At 34.5% G+C, this 25141-nt stretch overlaps 1 long non-coding RNA gene across 2 annotated transcripts; it reads left to right on the top strand.

Annotated features, from left to right (window-relative positions):
* Positions 1–4621: 4621 nt before the first annotated feature.
* LOC141716994 (uncharacterized) lies at positions 4622–7824 on the top strand. 2 transcript variants are annotated; one of them, XR_012573486.1, is made up of 6 exons: positions 4622–4714; positions 4990–5026; positions 5756–5851; positions 6907–7065; positions 7211–7516; positions 7613–7824. It is a non-coding gene; the product is annotated as an uncharacterized LOC141716994 (long non-coding RNA). The 2 variants fall into 2 exon arrangements; XR_012573485.1 differs by having other exon boundaries at positions 4624–4719.
* Positions 7825–25141: the final 17317 nt, after the last annotated feature.

Raw genomic sequence — 25141 nt, 5'->3', positions numbered from 1 at the left:
AATTATACTGTAATATATCTTGTAATTTATAGAGATTGATTGCGTAGCTACGTGATATATAAACACGGAATAGGTTATCACTTTGTGGTGTGCTTAACTCGAGTATTTTCATAACCTAGCATCTCTTAAGAGTATTGTTCTTGAGAGAGTTTTGTAACAGTTTATGAAAGATCAATATAAACTCTTATTTGATTTATCTGTTCTCTTTGTTATTACTTTAATTCTGTGATAAATTGATTTATTGGTTAATTATATCTAACCCCTTTAAACAATTAACCTTATTGAATAACAAGTGATATTAGGGCAGTCAAATTAACTGTTAATTTGAAAAGATCAAATATATCTGGAAGTAAGTATGAAAGCATGAAAATTCATATCCTGAAGAAAGCTGATTACTCTACATGGAGAGTAAATATTTTGATGTTCCTAGAAGCCATTGATGATGCATATATTGATATAATTCACAATGGACCTCCTTACCCTCAAAAGGTTGTGGATATGACACCAACAGTTGTTGAGCACTACATCAGGAAAGAGAAATCGGAATGGTCAAATCCTGAGAAGGCTGCTATGCTTAAGGATGCAAAAGTTAGAAATATTCTGCACAACAGTTTGGATAACATAATGTCCAATAGGGTGATTGCCTGCAAGACTGCCAAAGCTATATGGGATGCTTTGGAAACTCAGTGTCAAGGAACTATGGCAATTAAAAAGAACAGAAAGCATGTTCTTGTGCAAAAGTATGAACAATTTAATGTTAAACCTGATGAGAGCATAAATGACATCTATAATAGATTTCTTACACCGTTGACTGATATATCATTGGTTGGAAAAGAATATGATAAGGAGGACTCAAACACCAAGTTTCTGAGATCTCTTCCTGAAGAATGGGACACAAATGCAACCATAATCAGGCATCAATATGATCTTAATTTATTGCCACTTGATGAAGTCTATGTGATGCTGAAAACCCATGATCTTGAGATTCAAAAAAGGGGGAGCAGAAAAGGATATTAAATGAAGGTTCTTGCTCTAAATATTGAAGCTCACAAAGGCAAGGAAAGAGTTAGAGAGAGCTCAAGAAGGAGGTAGATAATTGAGGAGTCAGATCCTGACACCGAGTCATTAGATCCTAACACAAATACTGATGAAGATTCTACTTTTGAACTAGATGATCCTCAAGTTGTTCAGATGTCTGCCATGCTGGTGAAAGGCTTTAGAAGGATGAGGTTTGGAAGGCCACATAGAAAAGGTGGTTTTAACAAGAAGTAATCCAGTGATGGCAAGGTCAAGTTCAAGAAGAATGATGGGCAGTATTCTAAGAGAAGGAAGTTTGACAAGACAAAGGTGACTTGTTACAACTGCAATGAAAGAGGACATTTGGCTATTGGATGTCCTAAGTCAACTGGAAAGGAATTTTTCACTTCAAGCTCAAACAAGGACTATATGAACTCATCAGGATCAGAAAATGATGATGAATATTATGCCTTTATGGCTACTAATGAAGAGGATGTATCTTCAACTTATAAGGTACAAATGACTGTTTTTCCCATAGATACTGATAGCTTGTCTGAATTGAAAACATTCTTATATTCTCTGCATGCTAGTTTTAAGATAAAGTCAATTGAAAATAATCGTTTACTTGATGAGAATAAAGAACTTAGATAAAGAAATGATCATTTAGAAGCTGAGCTTATATATATGCATGAAACTGAAAAAATATGTAAAAAGGCTACTCACAATGAAGCTCAGATGCACATTAAATATGCCATGCTAGAAGAAGTACTTGAAAAGGAAAGAGAAGTATTTAAAACCTAGATGACTTCTGGTAAAAAGGTTCACAACTTCATAAATAAAAAAAAACTGGAAAGAGTTTTTGGGATATAATAAATATACTGATAAAAACATTAATAAGACTATAACCAACAATGCAACTGTTAAATTTGTCAATACTGATGTTAATGGGGTCAAGTCAGTATATGAAGTAGGTTCTACCTCTAGAGTTCATGATAAGAAGAAAGTTGAGTTTAGAGTCAAGGAAAAGAAGGATAAAAATATAGGTCTTCCCTCTAAAAATCAACTTGATAAGAAAATTTATGAAGTGACTGCTAGGACTCACAAAACTACTGCTAAAAGAGGTAGAAATAGAAAACAGGGAATTAACAAGGCAAGTAATTATAAGTACATTCTTGATGCTCCTAGAAAGGATTGTTTTAACTGTGGTAATACTAATCATATTGCTATTGATTGCAGTAAGATTAAAAAGAGAGCCACCGAAATTCCCGAGTCTGATATTAGTGATATATCAGTATTTTGCACACCACAGAACCCTTGTTTTCACTATGGTAGCATTTGGTATTTTATTTAAACATGTAAAGATTATCATAGCTTGTATCATAAAAATTATGATCCTTTACTAAAATTCAATAAAACTGCTGTTTCAAATAGAACTGCTAAATTGAATGTGCATACATCTTAAAAAGTTAAAACTGTCAGGACAAATCCTGATGGATCAAATCCTGATGGAGCAATTCCTGATGGGTCAAATCCTGATGGGTCAATTTTTGACATGAAGTCTTCTACTGCAAAAATACATAAGATATCAAAAAGGACCCAACAAGTGTGGGTTCTTAAAAATGCTAAATGTTTTCCATATTTCTGATTATAGGGAAACAAGAAGACTGTGCTAGTACTGGATAGTGGTTGTTCTGCATATATGACTTAAAATAAGTCCATGTTGTCAGAATATGAGAAGAAAGTTGGCCCAATGGTTTCTTATGGTGATGGCAATGTAGGAAAAACACTGATATGGCAATATAATCATTGGAAATGTCATCATCTCAAATGTAGCTCTGGTTGAAGGACTGAAGCACAATCTATTGAGCATCAGTCAAATTACTGATGGAGGATACTATGTTGTGTTTTATAATACTCATTGTGAAGTAGTTCATCAAGTCACAAAGAAAGTTATTTTCAAAGGATACAAAAATGGACACATCTATGAAGCCAAACTTCATGCAAATACTGATGGACTTGAAACCTGTTTGATAAGCAAAACATTAGTAGATGAAAGTTGGAACTGGCACAAGAAGCTTTCTCATCTCAACTTCAATAATCTTAATGAACTGGTGAAGAAAGATTTGGTGAGAGGTCTACCAAACATGTTTTACTCCCTTGATGGTTTGTGTGATGCATGTCAACAAGCCAAACAAAAAGGACCTCATTCAAAAGCAAGTCAGAATCATCAATCAAAAAGACATATCAATTTCTACATTTAGATCTCTTTGGCCATGTGAATATCATGTTGTTGATGTTGTTGATACACTCTAGTTGTTATTGATGAATATACTAGATTTACTTGGGTATTTTTCTTATACAGTAAGGATGAAACATCAGATGTTCTTTTGGATCATTTGAGATTGATTAAAAATGACACAAAGTACAAAGTGCAAATTCTGAGAAGCGACAATGGGACTAAGTTCAAAAATAGCAAGATGGATGAGTCATGCAAATATAAGGGAATTTCTCAACAATTTTTAGATCCTGGAACACCTCAACAAAATGGAGTTGTGGAAAGGAATAAAACATTGACTGAAACTGGAAGGACTATGCTTTTGGAAGATAATCTACCAACATATTTTTGGGCTGAAGCTGTCAACACTGCCTGTTATACTCACAACCTGATGCTGATTAAGAAACATGGATTGACTCTCTATCAAATGATCAAGGAAAAGAAGCCAAGCTTGAACCATCTTCACATATTTGGATACAACACTACTAGAAATAGTAGATACGACATCGGTGTTTAGACATCGGCACGTAATGCACCCGATGTTAAAAGTTTTTTTAACATCGGTTTTTAATTAAGCGATGTTGAATAAGAATATTGACATCGGTTTTTTATACTAGCCATTGTCTATGTTTGAAATAAAAACTGCCAAATATACATTTTTAACTTTGATATCGGTCATTTTTACAAACCGTTGTCTATGACCAATTTTAAAAAATTTAAATTAACTTGTCCTTTTTCCCCCGTTTCAGTGCCAAAATTTCCCCCCTTTTTTTATAGAAAAAATTATTTCCCCCCTTTACATATAATTTTTTCCCTCTGACTGAAACTATATCCCCTCTTTTGCTCACACCCCCGATTCTCTCTCTTTCTCTCTTAAGATGGAAACTCTCTCTCCCTCTCTGTGAAACCTCAACTTCATCTCAAACCCTCTGACTCTCTCCCTCGTCTCTATGATCTTTCTCTCCTTTCTCACCATTCCTTTTTATAAACCCTAATTTAGAACTGGTACAAAAAATCTCCTCTCTCATCGTTCTCTCCTTTCTCACCACTCCCTCTTACAAACCCTAATTTAAAACTACAAAAACGACACTGAAATTTGACCTAATTAAACATCAAATCCAGCATCAAATTGGTAAGCTTAGTCCTTGATAGCAGCTTTAGAGCTTTAAAGGAGACCTGGGTTTCGTCCGATTAAGTTCCAATTTTAAAATTGTTTTAGTAAATTTTAATTTTATAGATGTCAATATATATATATATAGTTGGTTAATTTATATGTTTACCCCCTCTCTTACCTTCTTTCTCCCTCGTTCTCTTTTTTCATGTTTTACTTTGTCTCTCGATTGTTGTAGGGAACTCTCTTCCATTTGGTTTCGAGAAGGTGTCATATGGCTCTGACAAGTTAGAAAGAATAGCTTTATGCGGGTCAGGTGTTTTAACTTTTTTATGTGTAAATCTGAAAAATTTGTATGTTTATTGGAGATATTGATGCATGATTTATTCACTTGATATTCATAGTGTTGCTTATAAGAGGAAAGAGGCGGTCGAAAGTACTCTTAATATTTACAAGGCTGCTTAGTAAATATGTTTTATATTGTGTATTTGACTTCTTATGTATATGTTTAAATCATTAGTCTTTAGGATCTCTAGTTATTTATAATATTGTTAATATTGTGACACTAATTATTTTGAGATCGCAGATGAGGAAGAAGCGTTTCACTTCAAAGAAACGATAATGTAAGTATAATATTTTACCGATGTAGCTAAAATAATATTTCTGTACTTGCTGTTTTTACCTCCATTTTGGTCTGTGTACTAGAGCTACATATATATAAATTGAAACTAAGAGTAAACTAGAAGTCTATTTCCACATGACTATTAAATCTTTAAAAGGTATAATCCACATGTAATGTTTTTATTAGATTTTTTCATGTCACTTCAATTACTAAACTATAGTTTAATCTTGCATGGTTCAATTTTATATGATCTGTTTGTGGGCTAAGGTCTATGTGCAAGTTTTGTTAGTTATGGAGTCATTGATAGACTTTGCATGTGTTAAATCCTGATTAAGTATAGTACATCATGTTGTTTTTTATATTATTTGTTAAACATTACTTTGCCTTTTCAGATTCTATAAGTATGTCATGTTTCTTTTATCCAGCACACATTCAAAAATGTTAGGAATTAGCATATACAAAAAGGGAACCAGTTATGTGGTTTTGTAAAATTTGGTTTGTAGGGGTAAAAATAGCCTCCCCTTTAATGGAGGAATATTTGGTAACTATTAGAGTTAATGAGATTGGCAGCATGAGATGGATTATAATGCTTGGGTTGTGTTTTTTTTTCTTTTGTCCAATGAAATCTTCATGTTCATAGTTGAGTGATTTTGTTCGCAAAAGTGCATGAAAGGCAGACTCCTTTCGCTTTAGGTGGTTTCTAGAAAGCCTGACTTCAAATTTGTTGCAGATGATGATGTATGTCCACCAGATGATGATGTATGTGCAATCTGCTTTGGTGATTTTAGTGTTCCTTGCATGACTAATTGTGGCCATTGGTTTTGTGGTACCCCCTTCCCTTCCCTTCCCTTTTCTTTCTTACCCTTGTTTTCATTGCTTGTTTTTTGTGTGGATATTTGGTTACACTATTTTTGTAACTTTTTGTTTGGAAATTGATTGCTCTATCAATCTATTAGACTTCATGTTATGGTGTTAGGGTTGGTCATTTCGGGTTGTGTTCGTAAAAGTGTTAATATGTATTGTGTCTATCTTATTCTATAACATAATGCAATTCGATGAATGATGAGAATAAAAAGATGAGCAGGAAGCTTACCGAAATGAAATTTTAAGGAATGAATGAATGCTCTTTTTTTGCTGTCATATTTAGGTTTACAAATTTGCAGCATGTTATTCTGAGTATTTACTATCTTCTGTAATCCTATCTTTTTTTAGATGTTTTCTTTTTTCCTTAACTTGCCCTTTTGTGTCAACTTTGGTTGTTTCTTTTTATATAAAACAACTATTTGTCAGTATTTTTTTCCATTCTAGATGCTATTATGGATTGATTAACATCAATGGCCTAGAAATCGTCTATAAATGTAACCATATTTAACAGATTCCTTATATGGTTTTTACTTATGTTTAGTTATATTAAAATACCATATTGAACTTGAACCAAGGTGTATAATTTTGGTTTTTCGGCTTGGTGTTTTTTTAATGGTTTTGGTTCAATTTCAGTTCATTTACTCACCCCTAGTTTGGCCCGCGTGAGCTAACTCATCCAGTTCTACACTCAACTAACCAATGCTTAGGTTGTTGTATCATATGTTTATATCACTTTAGAATCTTTTCTGCAGATAAAAAACATGTAAAATCAGTGTTTTTAAACTTTTTTCTGGCTTAAAAATTTGAAGCATGCCTTTTGTAACCTGTGATATTTTAGCCTGACTTCAAATTTTGAACCTTAAAATGACTCAAAAATTGCACAAGTTTTTACTCCTCTGTTGTTATACTTATGTTCTCAACATTGAAATCTTGTTCTTCATTTCCCTCGATTATTTTTTCTTTGTGTAAATTTATGGATCTGACTAGACTGTGTTGTAATTTTTTTGTTTCAAGTAGGTTATTTCTAAAATGGGTGGATGCAATGGCAATGGGAAAAGGGCAATGGGAAAAGTGCAACAGGCAACTGTATATTGCAGGAGGATGCATTTGTATCTGATGCCGACTCATTTGGTGTTACTCGCACATGTGAGATGCGTACAACTGTCTTAGAAAACGGTCAGACTCTTAATGTTATTGACACGCCTGGTATAGTTTCTTTCTAGTTGTCTAGTTGGACTTCCATAGTTCTGTACTACAACAAACAAATAGTTTCCTTTAAGCTTTATTTGATCTAATAAATCTTACGCAATACATATGGCAGGTTTATTTGATTGTTCTACAGAAACATAATCCACGCTTAAAGAGATTGCTAAATATATCAAGATGGATCAGAATGGTATTCATGCGGTCCTTGTTGTTCTTTCAGCCAAAAGTCATTTCTCATAAGGTGAAGAGACAGTCATAAATAGCCTGAGGACTCTGTTGCAACGTGTGAAAACAAGACAAAGTCTCCTGGTGCTACATATATATATATAAATTGCAACAGGTGGAAACAAGACAAAGTCTCCTGGTGCTCAGTCTGCACTTCGTGCACTTGCTCGTTCATGAATGAAAATTGGTCGCATTGGTAATTTTTTTTCCTGATTAGCTTATGAACTTGGAAATGAGTAGACTATAGCCATGTAAGGAGTACATAATTGACTTTCTATTTGCCTCTTTTCAGAGGATGTTACTCCAATCCCCACTGATAGCACTCGCAGAAAGGGTGGTTGAAGAGGAAGGAGGCTGTGAGTTCTGGTACAGCAGCACAGAGCAAGTTGCTTTTGGTTTTAGTACTTAAAAATTGTATAGTATGAGTTGGCTAATGGAATACTTGTATTTTATTTGAAATGTATGTATAGTATGGTATGAGTAATATTTTGGTATTATAATTGTAATTTGGATGAGTACTTTTATGCTTCTGTTTGAATGTTTTTTGTTGGGATGTTGCATTGTTTCGGTTCCCTGTGGCTATAAATAGTACCAGGATGGCATGCAATTTACAGAATATTAACATCACAATGGTACATATAAACCGATGTAAAAAACTATACAAAAGACATCATGTAAAATAATATTAAATGAAAAAGAACTAAAAAAACCGATGTGAAATAGTCATTTGACATCGGTTCTGAAAAGAAACACAATATATTTTAAGTCAAATAACATCGGTTAGAGAAATTGGCTGATGTTAAACAAAAAGATTTAACATCGGTTTCATGAATAAAACCATGTCTTATCCATCATTTCAAATCGGGGGCTAACTTAACCGATGTCTGATCAAACATTTCACATCGGGCAACTAATCTAACCGATGTCTGATCTAGCATTTCACATCGGTTTGTTCGAAAGAATATCAATAAATGGCGTTTAGAGCTTGTAGATTTCATGTTTTAATGGATAAATACCTCATAATATACCCATATTCACCTATAAATACTGTAATATAAGATGAAATTTGTTGCAAAGACATCACATTTAATCTTAAAACCGATGTATAGCACTGTAATAGACATCGGTTGTTAACCGATGTCAAAGGCTGGTGACATTTAACATCACACGCGAAGACATCGGTTCAGATTTTTTTTAACATCGGTTCTGAACCGATGTCTGATCCCATATTTCTAGTAGTGCAAGTGTTTTGTTCTTAAGTCCATCGTGAAATACTTGGAAAATTTAATAAAAAAGCTAGTGAGGGTATTTTTGTTGGATATCCTTCATCAAAAGCCTATAAAGTTTTCAATCTGAGAACCAGAATAATTGTTTAATCAATTTAAGTCTCCTTTGATGATAAAAAGATTCCTGTAATTAAAGAAGACACTCATGAAGAACTTGTATTTGCCAACAAAAAGCTCAAGTCAGGAAAAGATCTGAATCCTGATGACTTGTCAAATCCTGATGATGAGTCAAATCCTGATAATAAGTCAAATCCTGATAATGAGTCAAATCCTAATGATAATACTGATCCTGATCTAGAGTTAATTATTGGAGATGCATATGTTGTGAGGGAGCAACATCAAGGTAGTCACAATTCTAGTGAATCAAATCCTGATGATACTGATGAATCACGAAATACTGGATCAAATGGAAGTTCTTTTAGTACATCAAATGATAGCTCATCAGGATGCGATCATTTAACTGAGAATCAAGATCAATATGGTGAACAGTCCTCAAATAGAAGTTCTTCTCAATCAGGAACTGACAGCACTGATACCGGGGAAGCTTCACATGAAAATGATGCATCCAATGCAGGGGGCATCAGGAAATAGGACTGAACTACCAAAAGCTATAAAATGGACAAAGATCACACACTTGATCTTATCATTAGAAATCCTGACGCTGGTGTTCAAACAAGTAGTGCAACTGAACATGAATGCCTCTATCACAACATTCTTTCCAAGGAGGAACCAAAGAAATTAGAGGATGCACTCAAGGATGTTGATTGGATTCAATCAATGCAGGAAGAGTTGAATGAGTTTGAGAGGAATGGAGTGTAGAAATTGGTTCCAAGGCCAAAGAACAAATTAGTAGTTGGCACAAAATGGGTTTTCAGGAATAAGACAAATTCATATGGAACTATAATCAGGAACAAAGCTAGACTTGTTGCAAAGGGATATTCACAACAAGAGGGAATTGACTATGATGAAACATTTGCTCTTGTAGCAAGACTGGAAGCTATCAGGATTTTCTTGGCATATGCTGCACACAAGAAATTCAAGGTCTTTCAGATGGATGTCAAGAGTGCTGTTCTGAATGGGGAGTTAGGAGAAGAAGTGTATTTTGAGCAACCACCTGGCTTCATTTATCCAAAATTTCCAAATCATGTGTACAGACTTGACAAAGCTTTATATGGACTCAAACAAGCACCAAGGGCCTAATATGAAACACTTGCCAAATTCCTGATTAAAAGTGGTTTCAAAAGAGGTACTATTGATAAACCCTATTTTATATATATATGGGCAGTGATTTGCTTTTGGTGCATATTTATGTTGGTTTTGGGGTTTAGTGCAAGAAATTTTCTGATCTTATGAAGTCAAGGTACCAAATGAGTATAATGGGAGAGTTGAGTTACTTTCTTGGACTGCAAGTTACACAAACTGATGAAGGAATTTTCATTAATTAGTCTAAGTACACAAAGAATCTATTGACTAGATTCAATATGCAGTAAAGTACAATTACTGTAACTCCAATGGCCACTGCTAGAAAGTTAGATCCTAATCAAGGTAAAGAAATTGATGTCACTGCCTATAGAGGTATGATTGGTTCATCACTCTATCTAACTGCTAGTAGACCAGATATTATGTATGCAACCTATTTGTGTGCAACATTTCAGGCCAAACCTAGGGAACCTCATTTGGTTGTTGTGAAGAGAATTCTGAGATACTTAAAGGGGGCTCAATCTCTTGGTTTTGTGGTATACAAGAGAATCAGATTTCAATCTAGTTGGTTATTCTAATGGAGATTTTGCAGGATGCAAAATTGACAGGAAAAGTTCCTCAGGTAGCTCTCAGTATTTCAGTGGTAGATTGGTTACATGGAAAAGCAAGAAACAGAAATCAATATCTACATCTACAGCTGAAGCTGAATATATTGCTCATATTCTTTGGATGAGAAATCAGCTATTGGACTATGGACTGTCTTACTCAAATATTCATGTCTATTGTGACAATCAAAGTGCCATTTCTATGACAGGTAATCTAGTGCAACACTCACTCACAAAATATATAAGTATCAGATATCATTTCATCAGGGAGCATATCATGGAAGGAACAATTGAACTTCACTTTGATCCAACAGATCAATAAGTAGTTAATATCTTCACCAAGCCATTACCAGAAGCAACCTTCGGAAAGTCAATACATGATCTTGGTATGACTAGCTATGAGAAGAAATGATTTGTCAGAACCTGACTGTATCAGTCAAATCCTAACACACTAAGTCAATTTTTGACGAGGTATGTCAAATCCTGACGTGTCAAATCCTGATGAGGTGATCAAATCCTGATGATGTCAAATACTGATTGTGAGTATTTTATTATTTTGTTAAAAAAAATTTCCTGATTAATACTTGATTTAATTAAGTATATTTGAGAATTATTTTTATGTATAATTATAGAGCCATTTGTAATTTGGATAATTATGGCAGATTAATTGCTAGTTATTAGGCGCAGTAACATATATATGCTCCTTAAAATTCGTGCATCATTAACTATGATTACACATTATCCGTTCCACTAATAATGCCATCAAATTAAAATATGCAATATGTATTATTATCTTATTGTCTTTTACTGATACTATCAGTATTTGATAAACTATTCACATTCATATTACACACAGTACATACAATTGCTCATCTTCTCTATTCTCTTTGAAAATTTTTCAAGCTCAAGCATTTTGACCCAAAGCCCTAATTTTCAAATGGCAACCATTGATTCCGTCTCCATTTTCACTGCCACTAAGTATATGTTTAATCACAAGACTTTTCCTGCTACAAACTTCAGAGCCCCTTTGAATACAACTGACATTCCTGATGATTTAAGCCTGATTCAAGATTTTTTAGCCCAAAGTGATATTGGGTATGCTTTTACTGCTCCATCTAGAGTCTGGTTTAAACAGGTCATGCAGATTTGGGAGAATTCAACTGTTGGTGCTGAGAAAGGGGTAATTCTGTTCACTCATGATAGCAAGGAATATGAGATCAATGCCACTATAATTGAGGAAGCTTTGAAATTGCCTGCATTGAATGGAAGGACACCTGTTGTAACTCCAAATGCTACTATCTTTGAATGGGTGAGAGAGATAGGCCATAACATTGAATTTACTAAGGCCAGGGAGATGTTCAGAACCAAGCTCAGAAAAGAATGGAACTTTTATTTTGATTTCATAAGCAGAACATTTATGAATAAGGTATTTAACTATTATGCTCTTCCAATAGCTTCACTGCAGACAAGATATTCACTGTTATATGGTCATGCTTTAGATTTTGGTAACACTATCATGCAAAACCTGATAGCTAGGCTTAGTGATAAAGATGGTGGTGTTGGTAACACTAGGTTTTTACAGTTGATTTTTATCTACCTTTTTCCTGATGTAACTTTTGACAAGGATGAATTACTGACAATTTTTCAAATTAATTCTAAATCTTTCATTGACTCATCTAAAAGAAAGGATAGTTTTAGAAAGAGTACTCAACTGCCAAGGGAAATGTGGGTATTTTTGTCTGACAAAAAGCCTCACAAATACTATAACTGGTACACTCTAGAATAGGACACATCTAACCCTGCTCCTGACCCAAGTGTTTCATTTTCACCAACCAAATCTAAACATCGTATCACCTCTGATTCTTATAAAAAAGAATCACTTATAAAATCAAAACCAATAGCTAAGAATGATGTGTCTGAGAGACAATCAAAATCCAAATGTTGGTTCACCTTCACCTAAATTATTGGAGAAACAAGGTGGAGCAAGGAAGAAGAGTGTGCCAATAACTGGACCTAAGAAAAGAAAGAAGCAAACAGCTGGTACTAGATTTATTGATGAAGATAATTTAGGAAGTGACAGTGATGGTCCAATTTTTTTCAAGATGCCTGCTAGACCAGTGGAGGTTACTAGTGCTACTACAAAGGAAGAAAGAGCTGACACTGTAGCTGCTAACCCTGTGCCAAAGAAAAGAAGATTATTTAAAGCAACTGACAGGGCTCAAGCTAAACAATAGAAAGATAAACTGGAAGTTCTAGCAAAAGTTGCTCTTAATCAGGAAAATGCAAATCCTGACAGCACTTCATCAGTTCCTGACAAGGCTCAATCAATTCTTGATGAAGTCATCACAGTTCCTGATTAGTCAATTTCTGATTCCCCATCAGCAAAATTTATTGAAGTTTCTTATGAAAGGGTGAGAGAATTATCAAAGGAAGTTGGACTCGATACTTCTACTAAGAGAAAAGCTGAGGACACCACAATGTATGCCAGAAAATAGTCCAAGCTTCCGTCTCCACAGGAGGGGTACAGTACACAAGAACCATCTTCACAAAGTAAAGATGCAACTGTTAATGCCCCAACTACACAAGAACCACCCACTCAAAGTGTGGGTGCAGGAACTGTTAATCAACAGACTATTCCTGACATTGCTCAAGGGAGTCATGTTTCTGTTAAGGCTGATATTGAAGTTATAGTACAATAAAGGGCAGCTCATCAGGAGCATATTGCTAAACTGGATGATGTCATCAATGATACTATTTTTAAGGGAAGCCCACAAAAACCTTCAGTTCAAAGGATTGAAGAAGTTTATACACCTCAAGTCTCACAAGAACCAACAGTCAAAGTACTATTGCAGACTTAACATCAAATCCTGACATGGGATCAATTTCTGATAAGCGGCGAATTCCTGACACAAGGTCAGTTCCTGATAAAGCTGTTCCTGACTCTACAAATACTGATGTACTGGTAACTTCTAAGGTTAGCATTGGACCCATCTTGGTACCTCCAGTTACAGCAATACCAATGGTCTCCAGCACTCAAGGTACAATTCTTTCTACATCTACTTTATCTGCTAGCATGATTAAAAATAGAACTATTCATAGGGATACCTCTATTTATATGACTACATACCACTCCTCTTTTCCCCTCTTATTTCTTCCATTGCTAGTGAGTTGAGCCTTTCTAGTGAGTTTGTGAGAAAAGATCAAGAGAAAAACAGAATTTTTGAGAAGCAGTCTCGTGAACTGGCAAAAGGAGAGGTAGATAAGAGTGATAAAAGTTAGCTATATATTACTATTGAAAGTAATATATGTGTGAGAAGTGATGAGATCACGTAAAAAAGAGAGATTTAGGTGTTATGGGTTCTCTTCATTCAGGTTCATCACAGGGTACTGGGCTTTCTAAGTCAAATTCTGATTTAAAGGTCAAAGGCAAAGTTGATCCAGTTCCTGACTCTATTCCTGATGTTCCTGAAGATTTTAGTAGTGATTCTGATGACAACGATGACAATGCTAACAATCCTGATGATGTTGCACTAAAAGCTGTACTGGAAGCATCCAAAATGTCTACTTTTGGGTCATCATCTGGTCATGTTCCTGCTCTTGATGCTCATAGAACTCATGAATGGAATCATTCATGGAGATTACCAAGTGAAAAGATTTCTATAGAAGCTGCACAGTCCTTAGTTAATCATGCTATTCATTTTGTTTCACATCTTGACATGAAGACTTATATCAAGGCTACTACAGTACTAGTCAAAGAACTGCACTCTTCTCTCTCAACACTCAAAGATCTCAAAGAAGAAGTTGTTGACCTTTCTGTGAATATTAAAGGTATAAACAAGCATAATTGACTGATGAAGAGGATGCTGAGGGTGAAATCTAATCAGGATGAGCTTAAAGAAAGAATGAAAACTATTGAAGGAAATCAAAAGCTACAAATGACAAGTTGGATGTTATTCTCTCTCTTCTACAAAGTCTAGATGCCAAAATGGGGGAGATAGTAGTTCCAATTATGATAATGATGGTGATAAACAAGCAAAAAAGACCTCTAATGTTGTGGTAGTTAAGTCTAGAGCTGGTATTCAGACACAAACACAAACTACACAGTTAACTCAAGTCTCCAGTGATGGATCTAAAACAGTGAAGACAAAGACAATTACCCACTCTCAAATCCTGATAGAAAAGAAACAGTCAGGATCTGTAATTCCTGACAGAGGAGAGGTGATAATTGATAATCCTGAAGATACATAAATTTCTAAAAAACTTTCAGAACTCTAATTGGAGCAAGCATTACTATATATAACAAAGACGAGAGAGTGGAAGAAATGTTTGAAAGAAGAGCACTCACTCTTCTGGATGATGAATTTCCTAGTATGTCACATGAAGATATGCTTAAACAACAGGATGAGATTCTCAGTCAGTTATAGACTACAAATCAGAATTCTTCTAAAGAAAAGAGAAAAGCTAAGGGTAGAAAGAAAGGTAATAGAAAGTTTGCTAAGAAGGTTGCTCAAGCCATTGTTCTCTCTCAAAGAAGGACAAGGTCTAGTTGAGTCAGGATTGAGGAGATTTCTGATACTCAGGTTCCTAAACTTCATATTGATCCTTCATATCTCAATCCTGAACCTAGGAAGAATGCTATTAAACTGATAAATGCTGATGTTGCTGCTGAAAGTGAAGATGCAGATATGCATGTATTAAGAAGAACAAGGCAACTACAGACAAAAGCTGTTCCTGAAAACCAAACTCCATATCCTGACAACATAGCGACAATTCCTTATACAGTTCCTGACAGGATAAAAACTGACAGTGCAATTCTTGACAGTTCAGTTCTTGATCCTGACAGGGTGTCTATCTCTGAATTATTTAAAAATAGAGATGAAGAAGCTCTATTCAGATTAAATCTTGAAATTATATCTATATATGTTGAAGCATTCAATGCTGCTGTTGGTGGAGATGAAAAAAGTATTATTTTTGATGAAAAAGAGAGGAGACAAGAAGGAAATATCAGGATAGCTGGTGACAGAGCAAATCATGAATTTAACAACATCCTTAGAAAATATGGAAGAATTAGATGGAAGAGTACTTATAGGAGGATGTTGAGTGAAAGAGCAGAATAGAGAGCTCAAAATTTTCCCAAGATTAAGAACAAGTACAAATGGAAGAAAATTGTTGATATTAATTGCAATGATGTGATGAATTTTGTTCCTGGAGGTATAAGGGTGGAAGTTTACCTGGTTCTAATAGTATGAGAGATAAAAAATACTGGATGGTACAAGCAAATGCTCTCAAACTGTCTGCACCTTTCACAAGAACTTGGATTGGGCATCATGAAGCTGATTTGGTAAACCTAAGGTTGATTAATTTCACTCTAGCTGATAGTCTTGGTCAGGAAGTCTTTGTTGATCACTTGGACAGACTTGAAGCAGTAAAGATCATACTTGACAAACATGATGGCGCAGAATTTAAAAAAAAAGATCTTACTCTTACTGCAAGGTGATCAAGTTTAATATCTATTTCTTGATGAATTATTGATCATGTCAACCAAAGAGCTTAAATATATCCATTACTTGTTGAGAGTTGAAGATGAAGCCTCCAAAGAATGGTCTAACATGATTCTTGCTACTATGAGAAAAAGGATACTGGATAATGGTTCTCATTATTCTGGATCTTATGTTCCTACTTTTATGAATTTTAAAATGCAAGAAGTCAACATGAAGAAAGGAGGAGCTGTAATTGAGAATGTCCTCACTCAGAGACATATAACCATGAATTCTGATGGTCCAAAAGCCTGTTATGTGTCACTAGATGAGTTATTAATTTCAATAACTCCAATCATAAAATTAAGAGCTGCTATCTATCAGCTGTCAGATAAATACAAATATGAAAAGAACTTGAAGATCAGACTAGAGCAGATAATGTTGAAGAAGATTGAAGACGGAGTTAAAGCCTTTGTTCAGAGATACTGCAGAGTTTATCAAGAAATATGACGATCAAATTCTGAAATAAAGTATTATCTATACTCTACATTTTGTCTCTCTAGTTTTTGGCACTAGAAAATACTTTAGAATTTATGCTTATTCTGCAAAGCATAAATTGGGGGAGATTATTGGAAATTGTCTATGTCAGGAATCAGGATCTTCTAAGGAGTCAGGAACTGACAAAGGTATTAGGATGTGAAGCCAGTCAGGATCTATCTGACAGTCAGGATTTGTCAAGCGTTGGGATCTGATGCAGTCAGGATGTTATGACTGTCGGGATATGACTGGATAAGTCACAACTGCAGAATATATCAGAATCTGCCGATTTATAGGATAATAGTTGTTGAGTTGTATATGTATAGAAACTAGATAAACTATACTGTAATATATCTTGTATTTTATAGGGATTGATTGTGTAATTGTGTAATATATAAACACATAATAGGTTATAACTTTGTGGTGTGCTTAACTCGAGTATTTTTATAACCTAGCATCTCTTAAGAATATTGTTCTTGAGAGAGTTTTGTAAGATTTTATTAAAGATCAATATAAACTGTTATTTGATTCATCCGTTCTCTATTGTTATTACTTTACTTCTATGATAAATCGATTTATTGGTTAATTATATCCAACCCCCTTAAACAATTAACCTTACTGTGTAACAATAAAGATTTGGCTTCGTGCATACTTGGTAAACTTCAGTTGCCGAAGTTTTTATCGGGGTTACTTAACCTTAACATCAAACTCTTGATCCTCCTTGTGCTTCTAGTTGTACCTTCATCGCCTCTTGTCGGGGGTCAAGTTCTTCGTCATGTTTTCTCTTTTTACATCAACATGTTTGCCTTCCCACCCTTATAAGCTTTTCAGATGGGTTCTGAACTCTATTAATAGAACTCCATTAAAAACTGGTAAAACTTTACCACTTCTCAAAAATCCGACAAACATATAATTCTTGAAATAAAATATAACTAAATTACAACCACACCAACAAACTCTAAAGAAAATCTAAGAAAATACAAAACTCCTCAAAGTCTTGGAACTCACACACTTCCCCTTGAACAACCCACCTAAAAGAGAGAATACATGCCGGAGGAAAAAAGGAGAACAAAGGACCGGCAGTGAGCGAAAGGCCCATATACGGATATAAAACAAAGCATAATTGAACAAATATTAAAAGATGAAGAGGCTAAAGTACAACCAAATGTCTGAATGAAGATCAATAGAAATAATGAATGAGGCAATTAGAAAATGGTTACTCAACTCACAAATCAAAGCAATTGTCTTTAAACAAATTATTCTTACCTCATATACGGATATAAAACAACGCAAATACTGAACAAAGACTAAAAATGATGAGGGTAAAAGCACAATTGGATATCCGGATGAAGATCAAAAGAAATAATGAATGAGGCAATTAGAAAATGGATACTCAACTCACAAATCAAAGCAATTGTATTTAAATAAATTATTCTTACCACCTACGCATAATATAATCGCAATAATAATACAATCAAAAGAATATTGATAAAATGGAATCATAACCTTACACATACTCTTACACATATTCTCACACTTACAAAATAATACACAAAATAGCTTACATACGAACATGGGAGACAATCTTACACTTACAAGATGTCCTACATTTTCGGTAATCCATAAATATGCAGTCAACAAAACTTACAGGGGTTTGCACAGCACAAAGCAAATGCTACCCAATATCTTACAGGGGCTTGCACGGCAATAAGCATGTGCTACCCAAAAGGACAAATCATACACATACTAGCCATGGCTATACGTATCCCACAACTTCGGCGACACGCCCATACAATTTAAGTACACCGCATAGGAGGTGCCAAGCACGAGATTATCCACTCACGACGGATGTCTTACAAACTCCCAAGTCATACAAATAACATGAATAACTCAAAATAAATACTCAAAGATCACATACTCAAATATCTTACATCTCCAAAATCATATATAAATTTATCAAAATAACCTCAAAATACTATAACCAACATCACGAAACAAAATAACATAACAAATCACTAATTATTGATAAGCTCAAATCTATCAGTTTCAAAGAATGTCAAATTACTGCATAAAGATATATTCAACTAAAAAAGTATGAAACACGAAAGTCATAGAAAATTCTGATACATTTCCAGAATGGTAAGGGTCGTTAAAAATGAACAAGTAACGAATTCAGAAAATAAATAAATGCGGACGGCAGAACAGAATCAGCCCCTGATTACAATAGTATTTTGATGTTTAAGACATCAAAATCAGAGAATTTAGCAGCATAATGTAAACACAAATTGCAGATATCGAAAAGAGATTTCCAGAATGGTATTGCTCATAATATTTGAACAAATATTCAATTTATAATGAATTTACGAAGTTAAGCCGCAAAACAGAAATTTCAGCAATAGATTACACAAACAACAGAGTTTGACATATTTACATGCAGAATTTTAGAAAATGCAAAGAATGAAAAATGAAGATAATCAAATTAGCTTTCCAAAGAGTATAGAATCACAACAATCCAATAAATAGAGAATTAAATACGAAATTTATAAGAATTCAGATTACTAGAATCGAGGCACACGAATCCGATGAAGTACAACGAGAATGATAGTATAACGAAAATATCCGTACACATGAATTTGAATATGAAAATAAAGAGTACAAGAAAGATATCAGTACCTCGAGATCTTAGTTATCGAGAATACTAACAAAGATTTCAGAACCCCAAATTACAAGAACCCCAATTTCACAAACGCCAAATTCATAACCCTCCAAAAAGTTCTTGATGTTCATCTCTATCTCCATCTATTTTCTCTTTCTCTCTTCTCTCTCCTCTCTTCTCCGATCAAAGTAACGCAAACCCTTATTTTTTTAGCAAACCCTAACTCTTCTCATCCTTCTTTCTCCCTTTTTTTTATTAAAACCCTTACTCTTTTTTAATAAAAGCCTTACTATTTTTTTAAACTAATACTCTTAAAACAATATTCTGATTATAAATATAAAAATAAACTTACATAAACTAATTTAATTACAACACATTGACATTAATAAATAATTAAATTAAATAATTCAACTAAAAATAATTATAAAAAAATCGGGATGTTATAGTTTTACAAAATGCCATGCACTTTATAGAATTGTGCATCGACTGTTATTGTAGAGAGTTTGAGAACTTCCCTACGTGGTTAACCAGATTACCGATTCCATCACACGCTTAGCTGGGCGGACCTTCCACTTCCTCGAAATATAAGTAATCTCCCTCATGAAGAGATGTGTTGGATCATTCAGATCTCCAAGGTGCATCAAATCTTTAGGATTAGCCTTGAGAATTTCTATCTTCTTACTTCATAGAATCCCGTTCAAATAATTATCGGGGAATAACTCCGTAGGACTTCAACCCCACTAATTCTTGTAAGCTATAAAGTCTATTGTTAAATTTCCATGTTTATTTTCCTTTATTATATCATGAGCTTCATGATCCAAAAATCCACTCTTTATTATCCTAGGTTTTTTATCCGTAAGGCCCTCGAGAGTTGGGGTATCCTCCTTCGGCTGGTCCCTATTCCGAGATTCTACTTCTTGAGGTGCATTATTATCACTTAAAATTTCATCGTCCTTCGTATAGGGGATAGAATAACCACAAACTTGATCATTGATGGGTCTCAAACCTTAAATATATGGAGGTGTATAGCCTTTGTATGGTCAATGTGGAATTCCACTTCCTTGGTCATAATCTTCGAACCCATATCCCAGATCATCCACGGGTTGGGAAATGAAAAATTAGTTGAAAACGGACCCTTGAGGCATACTAGAGCTAAGGGCTCAACTACCATATTAAGTTGGGGAATAGAACCTTGAACTTTAGATTTCTACCTTTCAAATTTGGGCATCTTGAATCGTCCCTTCAGTTGAGATTGGGTTTTTGCCCAGCACATATCCAAACTTATTGAAGCTTGCTGATATGCTCCTCATGATCTTATTCTTTCCATAATGGTTTGAGAAACCGTCCCTTCGTGTCCTCGATATTGAGAATGTATTCTGATAACGAGCTATGTGCTTGGTCGTATCCTTCGTGGGGCGGTCTCCTTATCAGATGAACGATCATTATCCTCAGTATTGAGACCAGATCAATCAAAAACTCTTCGACGAATGGGGCTCAGCCCTTCCAAATACCGGGATTCGTATTCTTAATGGGGATCAGTTGGGTTAGCGTTCATCCTAGACGAAAACGTAGTTGTTAATATCCAAAATCTGATTGGGGATACGTCAGTGTTTGGGTCACAAGGAATCTCATTATTACGGTACCATCTTCTTTGTTTTATAATTGAGAGTTGTGGTACTTCAGTGGTGGAAACGACAAATTAAGTCGTGGCTGGTAGATCTTGATTGCTTTATGATTCCAGATCTTGTTGGAGTTTTCAGATGTCTGCTTCATGAGCATGAATCCTATTCTTTATAATTTGTAGATTCGTCTCTTCACGTCCCCGTGGCTAAAAATGCCCCTTAACGACATGTTCCTTGCTCGACTATAGCCTTTTTGGGGAGATCTCCTCTTCATATGAACAATCATTTTTCTCGGTATAGGGACCATGAAAATCATAACTTCTCTCTTGAATTGGGTTTCGCCCTTACAAATAGCGAGGTTCGTACTCCTCAGGTAGTCGATGTTGATTTATAGCTGCTCAGACTTCTACATTTCATAAGATGGACTATCATTCTTTCTTCAGGGATGCACAATTATTAACATCTAAAATTCAAGTGTTAAAGTGTACATTGGTGAGAACACCATCTACAGTTGTAGACTCTTCCCTTAAACATGCATCCTTTGAGGTTGGAGGCCATTTTTTGGATCGGTAGTTAGGTAATGGGGACCTCCGTCCCTGAGAGATTAGTTCATCAAATATTGAGGTTTGACTGTGGTGGTATCTGAACGGTGGATGTATGCTTCACAGCAGGTAGTTTCTTTATGCTTCTTCATGCTCTCATGGTTGTTGCCTTCTTCACACATACAGTGCCAAATATTATGAATAAAAATGTGGATATGATTGCGCTTGTGTTTCATGGCTCAAATCTGCCTTCACAAAATTCCTACATACCTTGGTGTATGCCAATGATCTAGTCAAAATAAAGTTCTTAGTGATGCCCTCGGGGCTATGGCGACTAGGGCACACCAAGGATGTATTGAATTTTATGTCCTTCGAGGATTAAGTCTAAAACGTCGTTCTAGGTGTTGGCATCGTGCTTTTTAGTGCCTTGGTAGTTTTGTGACGCTTATAGTTGTGCTCCAGAATGTGATTCAAAAATTGAGGCATAAGACCCTTTATATAGATGTTGAAATTTTAGGAATTAGGGTAGAATTTGGAGACTTGGTGGGCAAGTTTCAATATTTTATTTGACTTTGGAGTCCTCGAAAGCAGGAATTTGATTCCTTGTAGATTTAGGTTGTTGGGAGGCTACTTCCTACAAAAGTAGTTCCTTATTAGAACATATTTATTGAGCTATTTAATAAACCTTTTTATTAATTACAAAATTAATAAATAATTAGGGTTTTGGGCCTCATTAATTAGGCTTATCCTTTGGACCAAATCAAGTTTAATTGATGCAACATTAATTACGCGAATAGGGTTATGTTTAACACACGACACGGATATATATACATATATATAAGGAAATTGGTCGATTAAAGAATATGAATATAAGCATGCGAATAAACTCTTTTCTCTTTTTTTTCCAGTTAATAGTTGTATTAAGATGAAAAAATATTCCACAAGTACTCAGGGAATTCCTAGGCAAATTGTATCCTCATATATAATAAGCGCAAGGGAGTTACTATCCAACAGTTTGGTCTTGTACCACCAAAACAATCTCAGTCGTTGATTTTATATTTTAAATATAGATGATTAAGATTCTTGTGATATTGATAGCGTAATAACTCCACTCGTAAATGCCTATTTCTTATCGTACTGAGTTCGATTCATCCAAGTCTTTTCCTAAAAAGAGTTGTATGTTATAGACCTATGCAAGACTATTTGGAAACTTCTTTATACTAGCTTATTGTTATATCCCATAATTTTTTGGATAATAATAATAAAAGAATAATAAAATAAATGCATTGAAATTTTGAGTAAGATTATGATATTAAAATTGGTTTAGACTAAAGGACCTAAAATTTGGATCAGATTTTTAATACGAATAACTTGTAGGTCAAGAAATAGGATTTTGTATCCTTATAAATATACCATCTTCTTTTTCCTCGCTTTTTGTTTTAAAACTCGTATGGCTTTTATTCATAAAAATCAGCAGTCTTGTAAATATCGTAAAAAATTCACTATAAGTCGAAATTCGTGGATTCTGAACTTTTTAGAAAGGTCTTTTCGTTCTATAAAACTTTCTGCTTCGTTTTTCTAAGAAAACATCGTTTAGATGGTCAAAAAGGCTAAACACGGATCTGACCAGAATTGGAATCGTGGAGATATTCGAGATTTTAGATGTTTCATTTTTTATGGGTTTCCATGAATTGAATATGTGTTCTAATGTGAATTATATGTTTGTGTGATTGAGGTAAGAAACTTTTCATTGCTTTATATGATTTATTTGCCTACGTGTTTTGTATGTAACTTTTTGTTGCTCCGTGTTATTGTGTAACATTTGTTTGCTTACATGTTCTCAATCATTGTGTAAGTAACTATTTATTTTGTAAGTAACTTTTTGTTGCTCCGTGTTATTGTTTAACTATTTGTGTGCTATAACATGTTCTTTGATATTTGTTTATCCGTTATAAATGCGATATCGATATGTGATTAAATAGATAACGAATTTTCAAAAATTCCCAGTTTTAGTCATGAATAAGAATTAGAACCCAATCACTGGGCATTGTGATACTTAGAACATAGAACTAATTTGTGCACGTTCCTGAACACATTAATAACTTGTCAGGCTTCAGTTTCACTTAACGAGGGACTTAAATAGCCCCCCATCGAATAAGAATAAGAACCCGGTCACTTGTACAGTGTGACATAAAGTATAAGATGCTAGTCACTGGAAAAGTGTGGCATAAGGTGTGATTTAGGACTGTGGGACTAAAGATAAGAATTTGTTATTGAGATTTATTGATTGATTAAGAATTTTGATGATGTGGATTATTGAATATGTTGTGTGATTCATTTTGATTCTAGTCATGGAAAATATATTGTGTGATCTTTTTATCGAATATTTGTGTAATTTTATATGATAGATGTTATGTGTTCTGTGTCCAAATTGTGTTTTAAAAAAGATAAAAATATTATTTTGGGCCGTTGGACAGTAGTTGCTTGCTGGATTTCGCAACTCATTCTTTCCATTTTTAGGTTTTTGTTAGGTATGAATACAACACAGAGGGGGGTGAATGTGTTTTAGCTTAAATGTTTGATTTTCGATCGCCTTAGGCTTTAGCAGTTGGTTGTTGTTAATGATTTAGTAGAATTGATGTTAAACATAAATAGCTGAGCAAATATGTAAAACAAAGATCTTCAAAACTCACTTAATTTTATATTAAAAAGCAGTGTTTTGCTACAAAATCTCTAAGTTCTTGTTTTAGAACTTAGCTTCTTTGTTGAGAGAGAACACACAATTTTCTTTTTCAATCTGATTGTTCTTCTTAACTTAACTAGAGGACCAGTCTTAACTTTATAACTCAGTTAACTGCTGGTTTACACGGTGGATAATAAACATGCTATTATCTTTTCTAAACTGTCACTTGTCATTTCTATTTATAGAAAAGCAAATCTTCCATTTCTGGCTTAGCATATCTTTAGCTTCCCGTGATTACTTTAATCTCCTCTGTCAGTTAATCTTTTTCGTTGATCTTGCATATCTCTCAAGCTGCTTTTTGTAGACTTGTCAATCCAGCTGTGTGAATTGTTTGTTGATTTACAAACTTGGATATTGAACTGTTCTGCAATTCTGTACTCAGAGAAATTTCTTCACTTCGAGATCTCCAATTAAGTCGTACAGAACTCGACATCTCGATAGGCATGTTAGCTTGTTGATATCTCTGAAACTTCATTGTTGCCTAGACTTATCGACAACTCTGAGTTCTCTAGTGAATTTTGGTTTATCGATAACTCAGATTTCTCTAATGGACTTTGGCTTATCGATAACTCAGAGTTCTCTAATGAATGTATTCTTGTCGATATCTCTGAGTTCTCGACAGATAATTCCTGAGTTCTCTCTACCCGGTGGATGTTGTTTATCCGTCGAGTAGTGATGGTTTATCCGTCGAGTAGACATTACTCATCCGTCGAGTGGATATTGCTCATCCGTCGGGTAGATGTTACTCATCCGTCGGTATTCTCTGGAGTTTAAATGACTTCTCGATAAGTCATTATGGAGTTCTCGAATGATTTCTCTATAACACTAATTCTGTGACTTGTAGAGATCTTGACTTAGAATGTTTTACACCAAACAGATTTATTCAACTCCAAGCTTCTTCATAATTCTTCTGAGGCATGATCTTCTTGATCTTCTTCTAGATAGAATTCTTAGGCTTGACACTATTTAGAGAAAAATGCTCCAGTCTGCTCCATTTACATTTTACAGATATTAAGTGTTACAAGTATGAATTACAGATTAAGGTTACAATACAACTAATCTTAGGGTTGTCAGTATGAATTAGTCTTGTTATGATACAGGCATATCTTGCACAACAATCTCCCCCAATTTGTGAGAAGATTGTTTATCACAA

The sequence above is a fragment of the Apium graveolens genome, chromosome 4, assembly GCF_009905375.1.
Source record: "Apium graveolens cultivar Ventura chromosome 4, ASM990537v1, whole genome shotgun sequence".
Taxonomy (NCBI): Eukaryota; Viridiplantae; Streptophyta; class Magnoliopsida; order Apiales; family Apiaceae; genus Apium; species Apium graveolens.
The sequence above is the reverse complement of the archived record's forward strand: the minus strand, read 5'-3'. Positions and strand labels throughout refer to the sequence as shown.